The sequence below is a fragment of the Candoia aspera genome, chromosome 2 (assembly GCF_035149785.1).
Source record: "Candoia aspera isolate rCanAsp1 chromosome 2, rCanAsp1.hap2, whole genome shotgun sequence".
In the NCBI taxonomy this organism is placed as follows: domain Eukaryota; kingdom Metazoa; phylum Chordata; class Lepidosauria; order Squamata; family Boidae; genus Candoia; species Candoia aspera.
Genome location: NC_086154.1, coordinates 65,065,942 through 65,092,584, shown reverse-complemented (window position 1 = coordinate 65,092,584; position 26,643 = coordinate 65,065,942). Strand labels below are relative to the sequence as shown.

Here is a 26,643-nt window from a genome sequence, read left to right as displayed (position 1 = left end):
AATGGGAATGTTTCAGGAAAGTGAATAGTACGAATGAGCTTTAAAATGTATTGTAGCCATTCTGCCTGCCATATAATCATCATAGTTGGCATACTGAAAATCAACATTACAGAAGTAGGTCTGAATTTGTTATCTTTTTCTTCTACAGGAATTCCCAACTTTTCCTGTTCATTACTGACAGCCATCTTGCCAGAATTAGGATTTGATATCTTAAACATTATTTTTAAAAATATTACTTTATTTATTTTAAAACATTTTTTTTCATTTACAACATCCTCTTCCTTCTGCTTACAGTTTAAATTATTAGTTTAAATGTGGCATTTTAAAACTGCTTTAGAGCAAAAATATTCTTTGGATAAAACATTTGTCTATAGAACTATAATATCTATAGTTTTAGATAATTTCTGAGTGTAGATCATTTTTAAATAAATGAAAAATAAAACTAGTTGCATGAACTAAAAGTTATTCTTGCATTTCTGCCTTGATTTGGAAAGTTGGTAGAACTGTGTCACATAAAAGTGTTTCACTAAGATTAATAGTGAAAATATGAAAATAAGTGTGTGATTTTGCAAATTTATTTTGCACAGGAACACATTTCAGATACTTGCTGCCAGTTTTGTCTTTTCAGTACATGTACATATGGTACAGTGAACTGACATTGTGTAGAATACATGTGATGTCAACAAGTGTTACATGCCATGTATCCAAGTATATATCAGGGCAAAATAGCATGTATGAGACAGGGGAAAATACATTATTTCAGTAAAACTAGAAAGTTTTAACTAAAAATTAAAGAAGTAAATTTTAAGATTTACATTTTTGTCCTATGAATTGAATGACTGCAATTGAATTCTGTTTATATAAGAAAAGATATAAGAGAGAAATTGATCTGTTCAGGGGCTGGAATTGGTTGGAAATGACAGAACCATGACACTGATAGTACCTGGAATCAAAAATGTACTTTTCAGGAGTAATTTTGCAAACAGTAACATTTTCCTGTGGTCTTTATTTTCCTCTGGAAATTATTTTCATAGTGGTTAGGATTGTAACAACTGTGCTGTGGCAGTAAATAAATAGAAAAAAGTTGGGTGGTACAAGGGTAACAGAACAATTCTACACTTTCCCATTCAGAAATAAGTCACATGTAATTAAATGGAACTTATTTCTAGGTAAATGAGAAGAGGATTGCAAATAGTGGCCTTGTCCACACACGCACCGCTGATTTTGAATATGATGTGGTGGGGTTTTTTTTTTTGCTTAGCTTGTTATACAAACCAGGCCATTATGAGTTTATGTGTGGATGCAAGCAATGTGTTTGTACTAAGCACTGGTATAAGACTTTTTTTTCAGCTTCAACAGGAACTTTGACATATTGTTCATATCTGCTGTTGTTTTACTGAAAACTAGTAATTCAGGGGGAAAGTTTTGGATCTAAAAATAGCAGATAACCCAATAATTTTTTTGCAGTAGGATTTCCACTTCATCCACTACTGCATGAAGTGGTCACTTCAAGTATTAAGTGCATATATATTGTATATGAATGTGTATGTGTTCTAATATGTGTGTATATATATACACACACACATACAAACATTTTGCACAATATAAATAAATTTTTTTAAAGCAGTCATCTAATTGAAATGACCTTAATCATATGAATTGAGTAATAATTTGATTACATTTATGGATAGGTGAAATTGATCTGAGTCAAGAACCTTATTTATTGTTTTAGATGATGCAAGCATAATCTTAGAAGAGGCATTCTCTCCTATACAAGAGCAAAAAATATCTCTGAAGTAGTTATTATGTTGCCCACTTTTTGTAAGTGCTTGCCTTAAAATGTTTGTCTGGCTTTTTGTTAAAGTGAGATGCAAAGGACAAGCAATGCAAGAGTTAGTCATAGGAATATCACCGTTCTGTACAGAATTGTACTCATGAAATGCAATTTTCATTTCCACATCATATTGTTAGGAGTTACTATCTCTGTTTTCTTAAGGATTTACCTTCTAAGTCTGAGTATACATGACTGGGTCCTGTGATGGTTATTGCAAAATAGGAAGCCTATGGGAGGCCACTGGTGAATATTGCTTGCTTGAGTGTGATGCTGTTGAGATAGAAAAAAATAAGCAACCTTAAAAAAGAGGCTTTTGTCTTTTGAAATTCAGTATTAAGATTTCTCATTTCCAAAATGTTTGGCTACGATTAAATCACAGTAAAAGTATATTAGCTTACTGGACCACTTTTGTATGTTTATATCTTACTATAATAAGCCAAGATATGAAGAAGCCTTTTGGCCAGGCCCCCCTCCCTTTTATGTTAGCTGGCAGATAAGCCAATAAGTCTTTAGTGAACTGTAGTTTCCTGTCCTGATTTCATTTAAAGCTGCTGGGTGAATGTGAAACTATTGTTAATGATTTCTTTTGTCAGGCAGCTTTCATTAAAGGTGGCTTCCTAAGCTGAGATTGATTGTCCCAAGTTTCCTATTGGCTGTATTCAGACGTTTAATAAGCCATAGTTTATTATGAGATGAATATGAGATGAATACCACCTCAGTCCAAGTAGATTCTAGGCAGTTATTAGTAGTCTGTAACAAACTGTAGTCTCCTCTTTCATTCAGTTGAAAGTATTTGTCCAAGCAGAGTTAATAAATAAGTCTTAAACTGTGGTTAATAGTGTGGTTTCTCATACTTGAACAACTTGGAAACGTATAGCCTGTGACAAGTGGAAAACAGGACCTTTACACTTCATTCCCTTATATAAAGGTGAGGGTGAGTGCAGAAGCATGTGGCCTGCAGTGTTTCAGTGGGATACCTAAAGATTACTGTTATTTCAAAACTGAATCCCTTCTAGGAAACTCATAGGCAGAACTGTTGCTTTTCTATGCAGATTAATTGTGGAGATGGATGGATGGATGGATAGATAGATATCACAAAAATTAATTTATGTATGTTTATATGTATGTATGTATGCCGTTTGGTAAGATCCAATGTGATGTAATTCCTGTATAGCTAATGGGCTTCAGAATACCAGCAGTCAGCCCCTTATGGACTTTTTGCTGAAAAAAAGAAAAAAATGAACTGTTGATATATGGATTTGATGATTAGAAAGGGTAGATTATGGAAAGAAGGAAACTTTGATATAACCTTAGAGAGAGAGGTTCCCATTTAGTCGTGTCCGACACTAGGGGGCGGTGCTCATCTCTATTTCATGGCCGAAGAGCCAGCGTTGTCCAAAGACATTTCCGCGGTCGTGTGGCCAGCATGACAGTCACGGAACACTGTTACCTTCCCACCAAAGTGGTACCTATTTATCTACTTGCATTTGCATGCTTTCGAATTGCTAGGTTGGCAAGAGCTGTAAAATATAAAAATACTTACAACTGCTGTTAAGAAGATCAGAAGCCACTTTATTATTTCATTTTTTCCCTTTTCCCTTCTTTTCTATCTCCTTTTCTTTATTTCTTTTCCACTTTTCTATTACTTTTCTCTATTTCTCTTTAACTTGAAATTTGTATTGGTTTTATTCTGTGGAAAAATTTCTTATATACATATATGGTGGCGGGGGGGAGAATACCAGGTGTTGGGATCTGGCATGTTCTTATTGCTTGTGGGATCCAGGCTTTGCCCCCAGGTGATCCCATCTCAGGTTTCTCGAGACAAATATTTGACTTAGGTCATCTTTTATACATCTGTTTCTGTATTTACTACCACTCAAATTATGAAGGGCTTTCTAAAAATAAATAAATTGTTTCCATTCTACCCCACATACTCTGCCCATAACTAATCAGCCCTTCTGACAAACATAATGAAAAGTAAAAATACCATGTTTGTGGGTTCATGCTAATGTATTAAGTAAATAGCACACTTACCGTAATGTGAGTCAGTAAGTTTTAGTAATTAAATTAACCAGCATTATTTACAAATAATGTACATAATGTAGTACTAGAAAAATTGGACTAGGCCTTTAATTAATTTAAACCACTATTATTTATAATATTATAATACATTGGTTTTTAAAGTGTGGTCCCCCAAGACCCTCTCAGCTGTCTGGAAAATCAAAATTATTTGCCAGCCTATGCTGAAAAATTATACAATATTAAAATCCCATCAAACAGTCACAAGAAGTGGTAGTGGCAGCAAATGTGTCAGTTTTAATTTTTAATATGGTAAATATTGATAAACGTAACCCATACAAACAAAAGCTCTTTTGGAGTCCTCCATAATTTTTAAAAGTGGGAAGAGGTCCTGAGAAAAACTTCTAAGAAACACTGATATAACAGTTTTGTATCATAAATTCTGTATAATAAAATAGTTTTGCCGGTAATATCCAGTACATATGAAGAGTGTTTCAGATAGTCTGGCCTATGTGTGAAAGTTGGAGTTTTCACCCAGAGAAATAAGTCCACCTGCTAGACATTCCCTTGGTAGGGTCTTTACCACTCTGGGACCCCTCCTGATGGGTTGGATTAAAAGGTTCCTCTGCCCCAGCGCTGTCTAAAGGGGTCAGTCCCAGATTCTGGTGTATTCTTACAGGATACACCAGAGAGCCTTTTAAGGGTGGAATGAACTTTTGTTTTTTTTAAAGTGGTGGTAACCAGGAGAGGAAGGCCCGTTGTGTTCCCAAGACCAAAGGAAGTAGAGCGAATCCTAGTGAAACTCCTCCACCCATCACTGGAGGACTCTCCTTGGGCAGTCAGTTTCTTTTGGTTGTTGCAGCTTGTGGTGCCTCCCCCCTCCCCCCCCCCATCTTTATGGCCCAGGAAATAGTGGAATCACTGAAGAGAGGTGGTACCTAAAAGTGCCTTTCTGGCAGACGGGTAGCTTTTCCCAGCAAACGTGTTGGGTCTCAGTTCCGGTAATTCCCAGCCAGCATGGTGCTAGGCTGAGGCTTAAAGCGGCCTGCACTCTAATGCCTCTGGAGAGCATCCTGGGAAGGAATGAGACGCTGTGTTGCTCTGTGGAGGAGGAGTTGCTCTTCATGTGGAAGTTTGCCAAAACTAACTTGTGTCTAGGGGGCTTGATACTGTATAATTTGTAACACCTTCAACAGAGATTATCTTCACTGTTTTCAGAGAAACATTGTGTCTTTATAGCAACATTGTTTATGACAGCTTGAACAATCCAGGTTAGGCCTGGAAAAAGTAATGGATTTAGAGATTGGTCCAGAATATTCCTTTCATGGAAACCTCTGCTGGAAAAAGTGGGGGAGGCAGTTCCTGCCCCACAATCTCCATTGGCAGCAAAACTTTTCTTTCTGTTCTGAAGCATTTCTAGTCCTTTGTATCTGTGTTTTAAGGGGCACAGGGTTTTCTGGGGAAGCTAAAATGGGCAAAAATCTCTCTCCTGCCCCTCCCCAAATCCTTCAGATCATCAGCTTGCAGAGTTCCACCATCCATGAGATTCTTGAAGCTCTGGGCTTTATGATTGTACGTAAACTATTTAACATTGTTCTTTGCATTTCTGTTCAGAAGTAAGTAAAATGGCTTCTTGAGTTCAGTAGTATTTACTTCATAAGACAGGTGTTTAATTTCCGTATTTTCGGTGGCTATGTTCAGTTTGCATAATCACAGTTAATTTGTGGGAAATCATTTCAGTTCACGAAATAAAAACAGGTGAAGTGACGTATCTATTTTTATTGCTTAAACTTTATTATGTTGTTGTTTCTTGTGTCTTCTTCTGTAAATGACCTTTCTATCAACTAATAGTAATTTTTGCCAAAGTAAGTAATGATATACTTTCCTCATTGTGTTAAATGAGGATGAGAAGAAATGTGGTAGTTGGATCAGTTAAGAATGATAAACTTAAGATCTGTATCAAAATGATAACTTTAGCTACACTGAGCTGAGGATAATTTCAACCAGTTAGTTGTTGATTAGGAGACTAGGGTATGGGTTACTGTAACCCTTCATTTGAGAGAAACCAGACAAAGGTATTTATAGGAGTCAGTGCCTGCTGCCACAGATAAGTATGGAAGTACTGTACCATAAAACATCTGTGACATTGACAATATACATTCATGCACAACTTTTGGACCAGCCCATGAATGCATAGCACACACAACGTTGGCTAGAAGCAGACAACTTTGCTCTCAGAAATATTTCTGTTCAGGAAAATACAGGATGGCAATACAGGATGGCTTCTTGGGGTTTTTTTTGGCGGGGGTAGTATTTTTGGCCAATAGGACACATCATAATTGAAATGAATATACCTTCAGGGATTATGGTGACTAATAAAATGAAACTTTATTTCTGTCAGAGCTCAAGTTATACCTGGATAAAGTAAACAGTACTGAATTATTGCTTTCCCATATTCACAAAAGCAATATGTTAGAATAAATTAGCTCCTACACAAAATTCAGTAGAAGTATAAGTTTCTTCAGAGAGCCAGTTTGGTGTAGTGGTTAAGGCACCTGGCTAGAAACTGGGAGGCCGTGAGTTCTAGTCTCATCTTAGGCACAAAGCCAGCTGGGTGACTTTGGGCCAGTCACTCACTCTCATCCCTAAGAAGAAGGCAATGGCAACCCATTTCTGAAATCATGCCAAGAAACTGCAGGGACTAGTCACCAGGAGTCAAGACTGATTTGAAGACACCAAATAATAATTTTCATCATGCTACTTATGAATGGTCACATGCCTAACATGGGCTCTACAATCAGTGTGACAGATCTCATTGTGCAGTTAGAGAAAAAATAGTCCTTTGTTTAACAGGGCAACCTTCCAAAGTTCATGGTTCAGCCCAGTATGTGAGTGCAGTCAGGTTAACTCATGGATTGGATTTAGTGTTGAACTTGGATTGGACAGATTTAAAGTCTGGTATATTAGGGTGACTTCCTGCTTTGCTTCTGGTTTGTGTAGAAGTTAGAAAAAAAACAATTGTAGCATTAAATAGACTTTAAAATAACATATAGTACTGAAATAGAAGATAGCTAATTGTAGTAAGCTAACACTTGTTCCTAATACAGAAAAAGTGTTTAATGTATATTTCTATTTTTTCCAAAAGAAGAACAAGTATTTTATGCTCTGCGCTTCAGTATTCTTTTTATTGTCAGAACTTCGGCATTGTTGCAAGCTTTCTAAAACTATGGGGAACTAATATCTCTTAGTTACTTGGAGTAATTTTGTCCATTGTTAACGTGTACTGAAAAGAATTCTACTTCTGGCCAAAAAGATTACCTAATTGCATGTATAAACTAAATGGCTGTTCAAATTAATTGCATTTTTTCTTTTGTTGTAAGGCCAGAATGAATGGATCACTTTGAAGGCAAAAGGTTGCTTCTCACTGCTTTTGGAAACCAGGTAGTATCAGCCCTGGTTAGTATTTGAATGGGAGACCACTAGGAAATTCCAGGGCTTTAGGCTAGACTAAGAAGTTGAAAAGAATATCCTGGAAGAAGGGAGCAGCAACTCACTTCTGTATAGTTGCTAAGAAAGCTGTATGTATGTGAGTAGAAGTCAAACTCAACTTGAAGGAAGAATTTACATGTAAATGAGGTAGTACATAAAGAAACAGTAGTTTAAATGTAAAATGTATTCTCCTTTCTAAAACTTCTTTTGAATACCACAGTGCTTTTTCTTCATACCTAATTAAAAATGAGGGATGGTGCTGCCAGATTTGTGCTTCAGTTTGATGTCATGTTCCTTCCTTCAATCTCATATTGTAGTCAGTTTTTACTTCAGTTTTCCTTATGATCTTTACCTCCTATTTTACGTTTTCTAGGCAGCCTGATCTGCTTTCTTCCAGACATGGTGGTGTTGGTGGTGATGTCTTATATTCTGCTCCATTTTCCAAACCTCCTCGTATTCATTGTCATAACTTTTTTCTGATATGGTCATATTGGATGCAAGGTGGCCATTCCATGTTTGGCAAACAGATGTAAACAACACTTCTCAGGTCGCTATACATAAGTGTCTGTATAAATTAAAAAAGGAAAAGATGGGACTGCTTATGACAAAGAGTGGAATCATCTTTTCAGCAGTGATACCTACCCCATTTGTCAGTAGAGAATTGTGTTGTAGGTATCATAGGGGATTCGTGGCATTTCTTTCACAAATGGGAAGGAATTTGCTGGCATAAATTGAAGAAATGCACCCAAAAATTGTACTGTATTTAACTAGGCCATGATGTGTGACTCAGTGGAAATTCTCTATTTTAGTTAAGAGAGCAGTCCAGTCTATGCTATTTGAAAAAAAGGTAAAAACATCCACATCCAGTTTCATTTACAACATAAGGAATACAGTACATGAGGGAAAAGAGCATTTTAGTGTATTATAGTAAAGGTAAAGGTTTCCCTTGACATTAAGTCCAGTCGTGTCTGACTCTAGGGGGTGGTGCTCATCTCCGTTTCAAAGCCGAAGAGCCGGCGTTTGTCCGTAGACACTTCCGTGGTCATGTGGCCAGCATGACAGTCACAGGACGCCGTTACCTGCCCGCCGAAGCGGTACCTATTAATCTACTCACATTGGCATGTTTTCGAACTGCTAGGTTGGCAGGAGCTGGGACTAGCAACGGGAGCTCACCCCATCATGCGAATTCGAACCGCCAACCTTCCGATCGGCAAGCTCAGCAGCGCAGCGGTTTAACCCGCAGCACCACCGCATCCCATTTAGTGTATTATAGTGAAGAGAAAGATTGCTGGAAAATGTGATATTAGGAGGGAAGTTCTCTTACGTATGCAGTTTGGGGTAATTGTCTGTTTTCCATTTTTTAATGATTTTTTTTTTAATCAGAAAAGATGATGATAGTGGATTCCATTACTTCTGAGAGATCTTGGAAATCTAGTCACATTTATAAATGCTAGTTGTGGCTTATGTTATGCTGGGTCAAGAAATTTGAGAGTACAAATAATGGTTATAGAATCAATGTATTTTTAGTACTACTGAGGAGTTAAGAGATTTAATTTAAAGATTACTGATATCAGTGTAAATATTCACAGGAATATTTTTACACAGAAAAATGAAATTTGATATGAGTATGGATTCTTTTTGTTTAATTCTGTTGTTAATCATGCTGTATTTGGTCTAGTGATTAAGGCAACGGGCTAGAAACCAGGAGACAGAGAGTTCTAGTCCCACCTTAGGCATGAAAGCTGGCTGGGTGACCTTGGGCCAGTCACTCTCTCTCAGCCCAACTCACCTCACAGGGTGGTGGTTGTGGGAAAAATAGGAGGAGGAGCGAGTATTTGGTATGTTCGCCGCCTTGAGTTATTTATAAAAATAATAAAAGCAGGATAGAAAATAAAATAAAATAATTTGTTATTTTTACCCTGCTAGTGGTGTCCATTACAGCATAAAGCAACAATGATTTTTAGGTTTTTTTTTCTATTTTATCAAGGCATAATTTATGTTTTTGGGTGGAGCTTGACTGCTTCATTGAAATTGTAAAATACAGTTGTCTAATATATACATCAATCCTTCTCAAACTGGTGCTGCCAGATGTTGGACTACAAAGCTACAATCCACAGCTTGCAGGGGCTTGTAAGGGCACTACACAAGACGGCACTATACAATAGGATAACGTAGCACTAGATAAGAAATATTTTTTAATAAAAAGGGTATTCATATACACAGATAATATTGCACATATCCATTTGTAGCTGGCAGTATTTTGGGATATGAAAGTGTTAGAGCTTTGAAGTTTTTTGCAGGCCCAGTTAGGAGATAATTCAGAAAATAAATGTGTTAGCCTCTTTTGTCCAGTGCCTCTGTTTTACCTTTTCTCCATTCCAGAGTGCTGAGGTTTAAAATGCATTTTTCTTTCGTTTCTCTTTCGTTTCTCTCTTTATTATTGACAGATACACTCCTTTTTGGCTGCTGTAAAAAAGAAACCTAATTGGAATATTTGTACATGGCATCACAAAATATGCTTCTAAGTTCTGTATCAAACACAGATATAGGGAAAATAAAAATTGATGGAGGTTGTACTAAAGATCATCTCACAGTATTTTAAATGTTAGTTTAAGAAAGGTCTTGTATTTCTGTAGAAAAATATGGAGTCTTTTCCAAGGCAAAGGTGTTGCTTGGAAATAGTATTTATAGTGAGACTTCATCTCTGGCACCTCAAAAGTAGAAGTATTTTTAGAAGTAGAAGTAAAAGTAGAAAGGAAGACACATCTATTCTCTAAAATGAGCCCTAAGTGTTTTTTTGGGGAGACTGACAAAATGCTATCCTTTTTCTCAGTATTTAAGGGCTGTAGCTTCAGGATATTTTTTTGTCTTCTCTCTGTACTTCTCTCTCTTGCTTTGTAGATAAAGACTCTTGAGTTTGACTCCACATGGACATAACCATTCTTATGTGTAGAATTTCTGGTGCTTCTGCTGAACAAAGTTTTTTTTTTTTTTTAAAGAGTTAATGAAGCAGATGCATAGATTCTGAGCCAGACTTTGTGCAAGATTTTGATATGCTTCAGAGCTGTATTGGACTAAAGCTGTACTATTGATATTTATTATTTGTTTTATGTGATTGCCACATTGTGACTCGATGCTTAGTACTTCTATTTAATTAAATGCACTGCTGACTGCTAACATTGGCTTGGATCCTAAATAATGCTTAGTCAGTAGCAGCTCCTCCTCAGAGGATCTCTGCTCATGGATTTCTGCTCAGGGATAGCTGAGTATCACCTGTCCTAGGCCTATCAGATAATGGGCTGCAAACACCTGGATGACCATCAGATGGCAGCAAACAAAGAATTAGAGCTTTCTTTACTACCATCTAGTGCTCATCTGGATTTTTTGGTTCCCATGTCTGGTACTCTTAACTTCTCTGTACATTCACAAAAATGCATCCTTATGCAATTTGCTCATTAGTATTTTCTCCCATACTATTAACTGCATTCTCAAAGGAATGTTTGTTAGCCGTATGAGTTGAATTTTTACCACGAGTAACATCTAAATTAGAAGAAAATTGCAAATTTCTTCAGGATGAAAATACCGTTACTGTTTGGTCCCCTTTTGTTTTCATATCCATCAAAATATCAGGTAACAGAATTTAGGTTTGGAAGATACCCTTTATGAATTATTCCGGTGGCTACAACTTACTGTTGCTTCTTACAGCAAAGTGATGGGGAGGGTAGCATGCAACTTCAGAACGGAGATCAAGCAAACCTCAGCGCCTTTGTCAAATGGGTAGGTTTGAGGTACCTTTATAGGATAAGGGGATGAGAGCCAAGAAGCCAGAGATACGGTTGGACCAAGCTTGTATTTGACCGGTAAAACTGCATAGTTCCTCCTAGCAGAAAAAGGAGGGACAATCTTTGCCAGTTTGCCCTTTCAGGACTGCTCCCAGTACCATCCCCTTCATTGTACTGATGAGTTCTCTGATCAGTAGGGCACATTTTCAAAGCCACAGAGGCTCTAAGCCCAGGAACCTACTAGGTGCTTTGCTTTTTCTAGTCTACTAACAAATCCGCTCACTGAATTAAAAGCCAGTTACAGAATGGTCCTGGTCCAATATGTAGAGTGAGCATTTGAACTATCTAGAACACTATAGAAGTGCTACTCTTGCAGAAGGAACTATTTCAGACTGATTTGTGGCCATACTCCCAGTTATTAAAAATACAATTAAAATCCTTTCTTCCATATTAACAAATAAAACTGGGGAAAGGGGGCATTGTGGCCATTGAAAGCCGTACATGGCATGGGGCCAGGTTACCTGAGGGACAGTCTCATCCCCATTACATTGGCCCACCCCACCCGATTATCCAGAGGGCATGTTGCAGACCCTGTCTGTAAGAGAATTTCATCTGGCGGGGTCCAGGAAATGGGCCTTCTCTGTAGCGGCCCCCGCTCTCTGGAATATCTTGCCCCCGGAGGTGAGGCAGGCACCCTCACTCCTGACCTTCCAGAAGGCCCTGAAGACCTGGTTCTGCCGTCTTGCCTGGGGCAGGAAAGTGAATAACCATTCTTGGGGGTGGCTCGCACCCTAGAGTCCCTCACACCAGCCTGGATTTTACACCTTTCTTGGATTTTATTTATTTACTGTATTTTATTATAACTGTTTTATGTGATTTTAATGTTTATATTTTGCGCTGGATTTTACTGTAAACCGCCCAGAGTTCCTCTTTTGGGGGAGATGGGCAGTGGCTAAATTTGAGCAATAAATAAATAAATAAATTGAATGCCATATCAGTTCAATAAGGGGCTACAAAGTAGTATTCCCTTTCCTTTCTAATGAGCAAGGAAATTCAGTTAATGAGAAAAAGAGAAAGCTGCAGAAATAATAGTCCCTGTAAATAACACACCCACTGTTAGTTTATGCAAACATGAATTATTCTGGAGCTGAAAGCCCATTTAAAGTGTGTTATGAAAAGGTACTTACTGGACATGTGCAATAATCTATATAGTGCTAAAACTCATTGTGTTTGTCTGCCTGTATTCTCAAGTTAGCCCAAACGGTGCATTATATCACAACAATTTTTGAATCAAGGTACCTAAAATCTGCTAAATGAAAGCATAAAAAATCCAGGACCCATTACGCCTGGAAAATTGAAATTTCCACGATGTTCAGACCATAGTTAACTCGCAAAGTTGTGGCTGCTGCAGTGTCCCCACAGTCACGTGATCATGATTTCCGATGCTCCCTGCCAGCTTCCCACAATCAAAGTCAATGGGGAAGCCAGCAGGAAGTCGGAAGTCACTCCCACTGCTTTTTTGCCCGCCTGTGGTCATTCGATTTATCTGTTTAGGTAAGTAAATATTGACTTACTATTGAAGTTCACTTGCCACTACAATTATTTTTCCATTTATGATATATACTCTTTTTAGATGATCACAGGACTGTCCAGCATTGGGATAAAAAAAATATGGTCAGCCTAAAATTTAATGTTCATTCTGGTCACATCATACAGCACTACCTTTCTTTCAGAGGATGACCCAACGGGTCACAGGGTTTTCTAGTTATAGCTATGGATGGATTGGTTATTTCAAAAGAGGTTTTGATTGGGCTTGATTTGTTAGTCTCTGCCATGATTGTCTATATGTGTATTTTAATCCCATATTAATATAATAATTTATCTACTTCTTTTCTTAGTACAGGAGAGTTCCAAACAAATTAGAATGGCACCTATGTGTATGTGTTTTATTTTTAAGTGAATATATTTTCAAATATATTGGTGAGAATAGTCATTTGTAAGTTGGATGCATAATGGAGCCTGCAGGGTAGTATGTGTGTGTATATGTTAAATGCAGTAATATTGCTAATTCTCAACTATAATATAATTGCTATAGAGAATTACATTTATGGATCATTGTTTGTGCAATAAAGTCTGTAGATATTACAAGTTTTGTGACAGCCTTCCCAGGTCACAATACATGGATTTACAAACCCAAAATACACTTTCATCAGACTTGGTTTCACCGTCAGCCCTGCCAGAAAAGTCTGTGCATGTGGAAGTATACCCACATGGCAGTAGAAGGCCTTTGCAGCAGCTGTACCAAATTGGAAAAGTGTGATCATCTTAACACATCTTAACACTTGAAGAGATGCTTTGTTTAAGACAGTGCTATGAAGAAAATACATTATTTGTATAGTCCTTGTGGATAGTGGTTGCTGGTATCCAAACCTGCTTAGCCCAAATGGGAAGAACATCATGTCTTGAAAATCCTCAGTAGCAGATATATCACCAGACTCCTTGGTCACTCTGTCCATGTCCTCCAGCTGGGGACTCTGTAGGTGACACGGCTATGTGTGTCCTTCCACAGAGGAAGGAAGCCAGTTATGAGACACATCCTCACCACATATCTGCTCCATAACTTGCAAAACAACAGATTATTCCAGTGGCACAGCCAGCAGTGGTTCGTGTATGGCTAGCCTGGAGGTGTGGTTTGAATTGTCTTAGGGCACTGTTTTGGAGCATGATATATAATAGGTCCAGATCATACATTCTGCAACCAGAGTTACAGTTTTCTTAGGTGGAATATATACAGTGGCATCCTGTAGTGATTGGTGCTGAGTTAAACTGTATCTTAATGCTCTATTGTGGCAAAGAGTGTGCAGTTATTAATTGATGTAGTTTTAAAAGAATCTTCCAACTTCCCATTACCCTAAAAAATTGCAGTTTTTTTAATGGTATATTGGCTGCCAGTGATTAATGTACAGAGAATTAGATCTGTGAATTTTTGGCACCTCTTGGCTTGCCTTGAAAAATGTCTATCTTGTTCATATTCTACACAAAGAAGATAGAAAAACAGAGAGAGAGAGAGAGAAAGGAAAATATTGTGGGAAACTCATAAAACACTCAGTAATATAGTGATACTATAAACTGAAATTTTGAGTATTTTTATAATTTTCTGTGATAGCAAAGGAATATTTATGCAAATTGTTACAATTCTTTTTTTTTTTAATCGTAAGTTGAACCTAGACCATCCTTTTCTTGAATGCAAGTATATATGGGGGCCAAATCTTCTATATAGTGGGAGACAGAAATAGTTTGCATAGTACAAAATAATTTCAGACTTGGATTTTTCCACTTCAGAAAAGATGATAAATTGTAACTGTATCATATTTCAGAGTCAGGTTAGTACTTGTGAGCATGGTTTTCTCCAGAACAGATGAAACATCTTGACGGGAAGAAAATTACTTGAAAAGAGAAGTAGGAAAAGGAAGTGTTTTCTGAACCATCCTAGTTTGTATTCCCAAACTCATTATTTCACATTCGCCTAGAGAGGAACAGAAGGCTTGTCTTTACATTCTACTTCTTTTCATTTTTTTAGTTCATTGACTAAAGTGTAGCTAAAATTACTTCTTGAAAAGTTAGCAGTTGTATCCATCTTCTTTAATATGACTTGTCTGGGGCTTATTAGAAGGTTACCATGTAGATAGTAGAACTTCAATTGGTTATCAGTTGAATGAATTCCATATACTTTTTTTAGAGCATACCTTTAAACTAAATCTTCTGAGGCCAATTTGCATAAAGACGCTGCAGAAGAAAGAATGTATTGGTTTATAGATAGGTGCAGAGATCAGTAAATTATTTGGGGAGACTTGCAAGGTACAGTTATTCTGTTCAGAAATTGCATCTAACCAAGGAAGTTTGCTATATATTGTGTTATCATTTAGGTGGTTCATTTGGTTCTGGAATTTGAGCTGTGGCCATGATTAATGCATTTTCAATCTTGTGCTGTAAAACTCCAAGTAATGTTTAGCTTTGATTTGGGGAGGTATAGAAGAGAAAGAGCCTCGTGTGGCGCAGAGTGGTCGGTGGCAGCATTGCAACCGAAACTCTCCCCACGACCCGAGGTTGATCTCAGCAGACGCTGAGTATTCTCGGGTAGCCGGCTCAGGTCGACTCAGCCTTCCATCCTTCCCAGGTTGGTGAAATGAGTTCCCAGCTTGCTGGGGAAGGTGACGACAGGGGAAGGCAAGGGCAAACCACCCCGCTCTATAGTCTGCCAAGAAAACGTTGTGAAAGCGGCGTCCCTCCAGAGGGTCAGACATGACTCGGTGCTTGCACAGGGGACCTTTCACCTCACTATAGAAGAGAAAACCATTCTCCCATGGTAAGTCAAAATTTCCAAGAACTCTAGTCTCACTATGAACAAACAAGCTTGTTGGTTCACATTGTTTAATTATTCCCACTCAGCTTTTCTTGGCATTTGATGTCTCTAGCCCAAACTCAGGAGAACTGTCAGATAGGAAAGGGCAGATAAGCAATCAAGAAGACGACTAATTGGAACTTAGTGTTAAAGTTCTCTGGCAAGAATTGAAATGGGACCTGGAAGCATTTATAGGCAGTCAAGGTCAGCAAGAAGCAATGAATAATGCAGTAGCTTAAGTATGAAAAGTAAGGTGGGGAATAATCCTACACTTTGACAAATCCAAATTAAATTAAATTAAAGCTAATTAAAGCAATGGACTCTCATTCCCTAATGAGTAAAAGAGGTAACAACAGGGTTTAATCAGATTCAAAAGATGAAGAGATAAGAGAAGGTCCCTTTAGCCAGTCATTCTGTGTTATAGGTAGTCCTTGTTTAGCGGCCACAGTTGGGACCTGCAACTTGGTTGTTAAGTGAAGTGGTCACTAAGTGAAACCATGACTGTGCCTATGATCTTACTTCAGCTTTGCTTTGCTTTACAGACTTGCAAAGGTCATAAACGTGAGGATTGGTTGTAAAGTTACATTTTCATCACCATTGTAACTGAACAGTTGCGAAACAAGGACTACCTGTACTCAATAGAATAAATCAGAGGAAATGGACAATGGAATGTAAATCTTTCAGATTACTGAAATTTCTTTCTTAGTGATTCTTGCAATCTCTAAGAAATGTTAGAATTGATAGAGGTTCCCCTGGTGAAAGGCTATATATGAATTAAAGAGAATGAGGAAAAGAATCATAGGCTAGATATTTTGCTTAAGCTTCCATTTCAGGCTAACAATTTAAATGGGAATACATCTTTGCAATTGTTTGTATTTGTAATTAAAACCCAAATACTGTATTTCAGTTGGTTGGGGAACAGCTGATATGTAAACAAATTCCATTAAATATTCCAAGTTGTAGCTATTTGTCAACTTTTTCCAGCACACATTTTCCTGATATGCTGGGTTACAATCCCACTATCCCCAGCCAGCATAATCGGTCAGCAAGCAAAGATGATGAGAGTTGAGCAGGATTCCAGTGCTGGCTAGTAGAACGTTCACTTACGTAAGCCATAGTTTCTGAATCCCCAAGCAGTCTATATGTCTGGAAGTAGCATGCAAACTGTTTTGTCCTCTAAAGAATTAAAACAGAAATAAGAACAGAAATAAGGAGTGTGCAGTACAAGGTTGACTTAGAATTAGCCCCATTAAATTCATTGTTTACTCTCAGCCTTGCTTACATAGAATTGTAGCTGAATACTTGCATGCTTTTTATATTAGAGTAGGATGGATGGATGCAAAAGAGGCTTGGGCTTCAGTTGTCCTTTGCAAATTTCATCTTCCGAAATTCCCTCTACACAACTATTAAAGAAACCTTGTTTTCCTTTACTGTAGTTTAAGTACCTGAGTATAAGTAATTTCATGAGGGACGTGAGTTCTAACTAATTTTTCTACTTGACAGAATGGCTGGGTTTACATCTCTCACTAAGCCATGATACGGTGACCATTATATTTTCAAACCATGATTAAAACAAGCCATGACTTAGCATAAAATAACAAGTCACTATCTGATTCACAAAACACTAAGGTAGGGATTGGCCTTTTTTTTTGCCTTGTGGCCCCTGGGAATTTTGAAAGCATATTGTGGATCCTGTTGTAAAAGATTTTGATATAAAAGATTGTTTATTCAAGCATGGCTGCTCCACTGGACACTGTTAGTCATACATATTTGTTTACTAGATAATAAACTGGTGAAGTTCTTTACTACCTACCATGTTTTGTTGTTACACTTATCATAGTGTTCCTTTTTGGGATAAGCCATGTTATGCAAAGCACAAAAAATGAGTGAGTAGTAGTGGGGAAAAAAAAGTAAAACAATAGATTTAAAAAAATGGAAGTACAGCTAACATCTTGGAACATCTTCCCCCTGGAGGTGAGATTACCCCCATCGCTCCTAGCCTTCGGGAGGAAGTTGAAGACATGGCTCTGCCACCGGGCTTGGGGCAGGGAGGAGAATTGCTTGGGGTTGGCTAGTGCCTTGAAGTGCCCCTCCTACATAATGACTGAAGGAGATTACAGCCATCTGGATTTTATTAGATGGGGTAGTTGAGAAATTGTTTTAGAGGGATTTTATTGGAATTTTATTATGTATTTATTATTCTATATTGTAAAACACCCAGAGTCCCTCTGGTCAGAGGAGATGGGTGGTGACGATAGATAGATATAGATAGATAGATAGATAGATAGATAGATAGATAGATAGATAGATAGATAGATCAATCTTGTTTACTCTGACACCGCTATCTATACTCCTCCTTAGCTTTCTATCCTTTCTGTCTTTCTAGCCTCACATCCTACACAGCCTTTTGTACTTATTACCTCTTTTTGAGGATCTCTTCAACTGCCCCAAAATACAGTGGCCTGGGCAGTGATGAGTATGCCTTGGTGCAGTAGCCCATGTAACACCTCTGCTTCAGGAACTGCACTGGTTGTCAGTTTGCTGCCAGTTGCAATTCAGGGTGCTGGTTGCTACCAATTTTTAAAACCCTACATTTTATTTTTATTTTATTTTATCCCGCCTTTATTATTTTTATAAATAGCTTGGTATTGGGCCTGGTTACTTGAGGGACTGTGTGTCTCCCATACCATCTGCCCGCTGATCTGATCTGCCATGGTTGGCATGCTCCGGGTTCCTTCAGTCAAACAATGCAATCTATCAGGACCCCAGAAGAGTGCCTTCTCGAAAGCAGCTGCCCTCTGGAATGAGGTTCCCCCTGAGATTTGAATGGCCCCCACCCTACTGGTGTTTCAAAGGGCCCTAAAGACCTGGCTCTTCACCCAGACCTTTAGTGGGTGTGAATGAAGTCCCCCATTTCTTCTTCTTTGTTCCCATCTGGTGGTGTTATATCTGCCATCTTTGCTCTTTTTTGCTTTGTGTTGTTTCCTTGTCTTAAATGTTTTAACAATTTGTAAACCACTGAGAGCCATTCAGAGTTGGGCAGCATTTAAATTTATTATTATCATTATTATACACAATGTGAAATCACAGCTGCTAATTCTTTAGCTGGTGTTGGCCTTCATTCTCATTGAGTTCTTCCCAAGAACCTAGGATGTCGTAATGTTTCAGTGTAGTATATGTGCAGATCCAAGCAGTGTGCCCTTTTGTAATGGATGGATGGAAATTTTGTCAATGTGCAGATTTTCTAAGAGCTGTCCAAGGCTTTTTGGTATGGCATGCAGTGTGATGATAACCACTGGGGCCACACTGCCGGTTTATGCCATAATCTTTCAACTTCAATTTTCAGATCTTGATACCTTGTGATCTTCTCCAATTCTTTGTCTTCTATTCTACTACCCCCTGGTATTTCCACATCAATTATCTACACTTTCTTCTTTTCAACCATAGTTAAATGTGTGTTATGCGCCAAGACTTTGTATTCAGAAATCCCATTTTCAAATATTTTTTCAACTGTATGTTCCCACCAATTTTTCATTACTGGAAAATGGTAATTTTTACAGATGTTCCAGTGAATCATTTTGGTTACTGTGTTATGACATTGTTTATAGTCCGTTTGCATGATCTTTCTACACAAGCTGAGTATATGATCTACTGTTTCTTCTGCTTCTTTGCACAATCTGCACTTCGAATCATTTGATGATTTTTCAATTCTGGCCTTGATTGCATTAGTTCAAATAGCTTGCTCTTAAACAGTCAAAATCAAGCCTTCAGTTTCCTTTTTTTAATGTTCCAGTGGTAAGCCATTGCCAGGTTTTATCTTTATCCACTTTCCCCTCAATCTTTTGTAGAAATTGACCATGTAATGCTTTTCCTTGCTGGCATTCTGCTTGTGTTTTTATTACATTATTTCAATATTCACATTCAGTAAGTTCCAATTTTTAACCTGCATCAATGCTTGTTCTTGGCTGTCTTTTACATTATTTATTTATTTATCTATCTATCTATCTATCTAATTTATCCCCGCCCATCTCCTCCTGTCGGAGGCCTCTGGGCGGTTTACAACAAGCAATTAAAACCATCACAATAGTACAAAAAATAAATCGGGAATGCATGCTTTTCTTCGACAGTTTGTTTGACTTGAAGTTAACCTTGATGTAATGCATAGTGAATAGTCATGAGTTTTCTTGTTTTTCAGTCAAAACTGTCCAGCTTATGTCCAGTTAATAATTCCAGCAGTGTATTGTATAACAGGTATGGCCCAGGTATTGATGGCTTTGATGGTGTTTCCACCATTCAATTTCGTCTTTAACACGTTTCTCTCTCTTTGGATGTATTCTTTACTGATCAAATTTTTAGCTTGTCCGTGCTTGATGTTATCCAATTGTAAGATGCCCGGATACTTGTAGGCTTCATCCTGATGGTTTGGCCATTTGGCATTTCAATTTTATTACTGTTCGTGATTTTACCGTGATGTATTACTACTGTAGCACATTTCTCTAGGCCAAATTCCATTCTGTGCTAAAAATTCTTACAGTATTTGTCAGTGACTGGATTTCAGTTTCTGATTTCCATAAAGCTTCAGTTCATCCATATAAAGCAAATGTGAGATTTATTAGAGTTTTTTGCTATTTGGTAGCCAAGATTTGTTTTCTTCAAAATCGCTGAAAGTGGAATTATAGCAATGACAAATAATAAGGGTGATGATGAGTCACCCCAGAAGATGCCTCTCCTAATGTTGACAAACCCATATTTTTTATTTCCAACCATCAGTTCTATCTTCCACTGCTTCATTATATTTTCTATAAACATTCTAATGTTTTTACTGACACCAGTTATTTTCAAACATTTGATGATCCAATTATGTGATAATGAATCAAACATTTTTTTATAATCAATCCAGACTATATGTAAATTGGTTCTTCGGCTTTTGCAATTCTCCAAAACCATTTTATCCATCAGAAGTTGATCTTTTGTACCTCTGCTTTTGCCTTTATTTCCTTTCTGTTCCACTGGAAGGATGTTATTTTCTTCCAAATAATCTTGGATATTGTCTGCTGTTATGCCGGTGAGTAATTTAAACATTGTAAGCAAGCATGTTACTGGCCTATAGTTTCCTGGTGTTGTCCCTTTCACTGGGTCTTTTTGAATCAGATAAAAGTTTTGCCAGTTATTAGCCAGTCACTGATGTCTCCTTTATGCAATACTTCATTAAGCTGTTTAGCTATAATTGGATATAAGCTAGTCAGATATTTGAGCCAAAGGCCATGCAATTGATCATTTCCAGGAGACGCCCAGTTTTTTATCCTTTTCACTTGATTTTTAACCATTTCTGCTGCTGTTATTAATTCTTCCATTTGATTTTTACTAAATTCATCTTCAAATTCTTTTATCCATCCAGCATTTTTATTATAATCTTTTTGAGTTTCCCATAGATCTTTCCAAAAGTGGATTGTTTCATTTTTGTTTGGTTTTCCACTTTCAGAATTTCTGTTGCTATTTATAGTTTGGTCTGACTGGAATAGCTGATTTTGCTTAAATTGGATGGTTCGTGTTTCATTCTTCTCAGCTATTGCTGTTATATGTTGCTTTATGATTTCCAAAGCTTCTTCAGTTTTTGTGGTGCTGAGCCAATACTTTTTTATTAGGCTTGTCTTGAATAAAATTCTTCAATTTTTACTCCTTCATGTTCTTTAAATTACTTGCATCTAATCTTAATTTCTTTATCTTGGCCTCCAGTCTGACCTTCCATTTTGGGATTGAATATCATTTTGCTTTTGGTTTTTCTAATTTCAATACTCACTGCATCCACTCCTGCATTGTAGGCAAGCTGGTTGGTCTGTATGATAGATGTTATTTTAATCCTTGCAAGTGCCTTATTCATATCCTTCATTATAGGTGCCAGGTCTTTTTTAGGCACTGTTTCCAGTGGTGGCAGTCTTTGTCTTTCTACTGGTAATTGTGCATATGCCAGTTCAGAGGTTGTTTCAGTGCAGACCTGTACCGGTTCTGTTGCTATTACTTCTTCTAAGTTATCATTTCTGTAGTTCATATCAGCTGTTTCCTCTATATTTCCAATTGTTCTTATCTAAGTTTTTTCTACTATTGTTTTGGGATCTTCCATTTTCACAATTTTTCTGAGTTTCTTCCAGTTCTGCACCCCTGGATATTTTATTTCTGGTCATGAATCTCCTTTGATCTGCTGGTTGTTGTTTAGTGATACCTGAGTCTGGATAAATTTAAACATTTGCTTTAAGTAGCCCCACTTCATTTGTTCTGATTTATAGTAGCAGGCCATAATGACACAGTTTTCAAACACAGTATACTTTTGTCTTTTCTGTGGTTGTTTATTAGTATTGTTACTATATTTTATTTTTAATAAAAGTTTATCAATGTTATTGTTATTGCTATTATTACCATATAAACTCCATCCAAATGCAACTTTCTTGGTCTTTGTTTTCATCTGAGCCCTTATACTCTTCATATATTGGAACCTCATTTATTCGCTGTATAACCCAACCATTTCAGCATACTTGCTTCATGTTGGTAATGCCTGTATTCTTTCCATGCTCATTCCCTACCTGTTCATTCTTCACCCTATCTCATTTACTATGCATGCTTCTTAAATACCCTATTTCTACTGCATTCAACTATTATGTGTCTCCTAACATTCTTAACTCTCACTTCTATGTAAGAAAGTAGGCAAAGCACACCTTGTCACACAGCCATCTTTGCTTCTTTCCTTAAACATCAGTTCACAGCAGGCCATGTACTAGTTACTACTTTCCTGCCATTATTTGCATATCAACAATTATCCGTTTCCTGATAATTAGTAAACATTCTGCCAAAAGCACATAGATTCTTTTATTTGCTCTGGGTTTTCATTACTTAGGTATAACATGGAATAAATCCATTTTTCTGCCCAACAAATTTTTCTTTGTCTTTGATATATTAATTTTAAGATTGTAAGTCCTTATTGCAGCATACCGTCTATAAGTTTGTTATAAACCATTTGGATTTTTAGCCAACACATGATATCATCTGCATACAAAACTAAACCTACATTCACGTCCTAGCCAACATACCTTTAATGTCACCACAAGCATTCCTTATATATTTGCCCAAGGGAATATCACACATCCTTATCTTAATCCATGCTCAATGTTGAACTATTCACTAAGCATTCCTTATATTCTCATGCATTATTTATTTATTTACTTACTTACTTACTTACTTACTTGATAGGTTTATAGTCCATCTTTCTTTTAAGAGCTTAAGGTGGCAGATCTCCATTCATTTTATAACTCTTAATCCTATGAGGTTGGGCTGTGAAAGAGTGACTGGTCTACAGTTACCCTGTGAATTTCTGTGTCTATTTCCATGACTTGCATATGGATCTCCCCAGTTCTTATCCTGGATTTTAACCATTACCCACTGTGGTTCTACTTCCTAAGAATGCCTATAGCAGCTTTATATGTCCTAGGGGCATTCTTGGAAATAAAAATAAAGCTAGAGACTGTTTTATGTTTCTGCATTGTGCCATGCCAGATTCTTAATTTTTAATTAAAAGTATCTTTTAAAAAATTAGTGGAACTCAGAACCTGTTGAGTCCCAAAAGAGATATTTGTGGACACATCATTGCCTGTGGATATTGCACTGGATGCTTGAAGAACCTTATGCTAAATTATGCATTATGAGTTATAAAACACAATAGGTAGGTTCACATACTGCATTCAGCCCAAAGCAGGCGTATTCCATCGATGGTATATGACACTGGCTAAACTGTCAAAAATGTATAAAGGAATATCTAACCAGTATTAGAAGTGTGAAAAGGAAGAGGGGACATTTTATCATGCATGGTGAACTTACCAAAAAGTTTTTTAAAAAGGGTACAAATCCATACAATGATGCAAAAGATATTGCAGACTAACATCATGATGAAACCAGAATTATTTCTACTGGGTTTTATGGACAAGGAATTGTAAAAGAAATAGGGAAAATTTTCTTTCTACCATACCATATTTTATATGGTAACTGTGGCAAGATCATTGTATGCAAAAACTTGGAAAAGCAAAGAAATGCCTACAGTAGAACAATGAATTATAAAATTAACTTAACTTGTGGAAATGGTGAAGCTGACCAATTTGGTCAGAGAAAAAATGACAAAAGATTTTTTTTTAAAGACTGGAAACCTTATATGGACTTATTGTTGAAAGAAGAAAAGATCAAATTGATGATTTTGGGATTCGAGTATTAAAAAGGGACAAAGAGGATAGGGAAAAATTAAGGTGGTAATTACTTGATAGAAAAAAGGGCAAAAGGCATAATTGTATGTTTTCGTTTTTTCATTTCCTTCCTTTTTCTTTTTCCTCCTTTCTATCTATTGTTTGCTTTGTATACTTTTACTATATTAAATACACACACACACACACACACACACACACACACGTGCACCCATGCATGCATGCATGCCTAAAGCAGGCATGTTCCCACTGTTCTCACTTGGCTTTGTTTGAACGTTTATGTAGAGTGTTTAAGGTGGACAGGCTAAGTCCTTGATTTGCTGATGAAACTAGGCTATAATGGCAGGGTTAAATAATTCATGCAAAGCCATGATATAGTTGGTTTTAGTTTTTATTTAGTATGTTATGAGAATCTTACATAATTTGCAAACTAGGCCATTATGGATTGTTCAGTGATGATGGTTTAGAAGTTTTTTTAGCATTACGTATGAAGCTGCCAAATTTTTCCTACATGCAGAGAGAGAGGGACTGTGTGGCTGTATATAAAATACATGAGCGAGAGAGAGGAATATGCAGTCCTCTGGGACAGTCTCAGGTGGAATATACTACATAGTTTTTAGGAATGGATATATCCAACCTTAAGAGAACAGAACATCCAAACAGCTGCACAGAGGATATGGTACAGAAGTAAGTGTGGGGGAAGTCACAGGAAAACTTGCAATTCATCTACACCACTTCTATAAAGAATTAATTTTATTAATATTAAGATTTATGTCTACAAGAATTCAGCTTTACATTCAGTTTCTGTAGCACTATTGTATGCAAATAAGTTTCTTTAGCACTATTGTATGCAAATTGTATGCAAGTACAGAAAGTTTCATGTTGAAATAACATTTTAATCAGTCTGTGTTTGATTTAAAACCATCTTCCAAAGGAAGGAAGTATTGATCTGCATGATAGAACTCTACAAAACCTTGTCCCAAGACAGTATATAATCTTGTTCCTGGTTTTGCTTCGAGATCCTAGTTTTTCCATTTTTAATTCTTGTACACAAATGTATCAGACCATACTAAGATACATTAGCTAAAATGTGTTGTGCCTGTTATAGTCATTCCTTAGTTGCTATTTCCTGTTAGATGTTATCCAAAATTTTCCTGTTTTCCGCTAGGAATATCCAACATACATAGTTTCTCTCTTTTCCCTCCTACTGAGCAAGGGCAGAGACTGATTTTTCCTGTTGTCCAACAGCTTACAGAACTGTGTATTTGTGGGGCACTGTATATGTCTATAACTGGAGTCAGATGAACATTCTTAATAAAGGAAGTGTCTAGAATTGAAAGCAACAATTTTTTTAACATGCCAGTAGGAACTTGAAGATTGCCAATAGTGCTTGTGAGTTTGTAAACAATAATTAAAATATAAGTACATGCTGACAGATGTTGCATAATATGCCAGTGTTTGGGAATTATTTTTTATAATATTTTTCAACAAATAAACTAACTCCAGACTAGTAATTACTATCCTGCTAAGGTCCCCCAGTAAAAACAAAATCCTTGTATTGAATTAATTATATATAAGCCTGGTCTTAAAACATAGAAAATATATGCTGTAAAGCAAAGGATGGAAATATCTGTCTCCAGATATTGATGAACTGCATCTCCTGGCTGCTAGAGCCAACATGACCATTCGTGAGGGATTCTAATATCTGTAGTTCTGAGTTATGGAAGCCACTATAGCTTCCCTTGCTTACTGCAAACTGGATATAATATGGTCTCATTTTTTAAATTCTGATTATGCTTATTTATTTGAGGCACAGATTCTTTTCAAACTTACGAGAATTTCTTTTTTACATTCCAATGCCTACTTTATGGCTATATCTTTATTAAGCCAAGGTCACAAAAACAGGCTTTAGAAACATTCCAATCTCATCCCCAGGATACAAAATTCAGGTTTGGAGAAGGAAGAAAGAGCAAGGCAAAACGAAGTCATTGTCTGCACTGTCAGGTTTTAGGTGAAGTCTAGCAAGAGGCATAGACTGCACATAATGCTGTGATGGTGAGATTAATTTAAAATGGCTGTTGAGGTTTCTGGGATTAAGAAGTAAAATAGATTAAGCCTGAAAATAGGAAGTTCAACTGTATGGAAATCACTTTGTTCTTAAGCAAAAGACAATGTTCCTTAGTGGTAGAAAACCAAAGGAGGTAGAATTAATGGACAGTTTTATGGTAACAAAGTTGGACCCTGGAAATAGTTTTACCTAGTAGATGCAGGTGGTTGTGGTTGTTTATTAGTAGTATTATTATAAATTTATTGGCCGCCCAACTCCAATGGACTCTGGGTTATGCTTCTTCAGTGAGTAAAGTATTATTCCTGCTTCAGATCGCATAAAATTCCTTTTTTCCCTATGTAATTGATGATGACTGCAATTAAAAAATGTTAATTGTGGTTCAGAAAACTATACGAGTAATTAATTTATCATGGTCATATAGTAATATCCTAAAATGATGTTTAAAGTTCAAAGTTTAGTAGTATTTACAACCCAAGACCAAACCCAGGAAAAAGACCAATTCTACAATAAATATAGTAAAAGAGTAAAAAAAAAAATGCAAGAAAATCCTAAGACAATGAACAGCTAACAATAAATAGCATGAAGGAGAAACCAGATGGCTTCTAAGAGCTATAACTATTGATAAAAATGTTGCAAACATCTTAGAGGTTTCTGAAGAGTGGTCACCCAAAAGAAGGGTAATGGTGTTCTGGTCACAATGACAATTAAAGTGGTTAACTATTTATTTATTTAATTTTTATCCTGCCTTTGTTATTGTTATAAATAAATAACTCAAGGCAGCAAACATACCTAATATTCCTTCCTCCTTC

At 36.9% G+C, this 26,643-nt stretch overlaps 1 protein-coding gene across 2 annotated transcripts in view; it reads left to right on the top strand.

Moving 5' to 3' along the window:
• Positions 1-26,643, top strand: part of NSD1 (nuclear receptor binding SET domain protein 1) — a 69,001-nt gene that overhangs the window by 1,929 nt on the left and 40,429 nt on the right. The gene's annotated exons all lie outside the window — the stretch shown is intronic.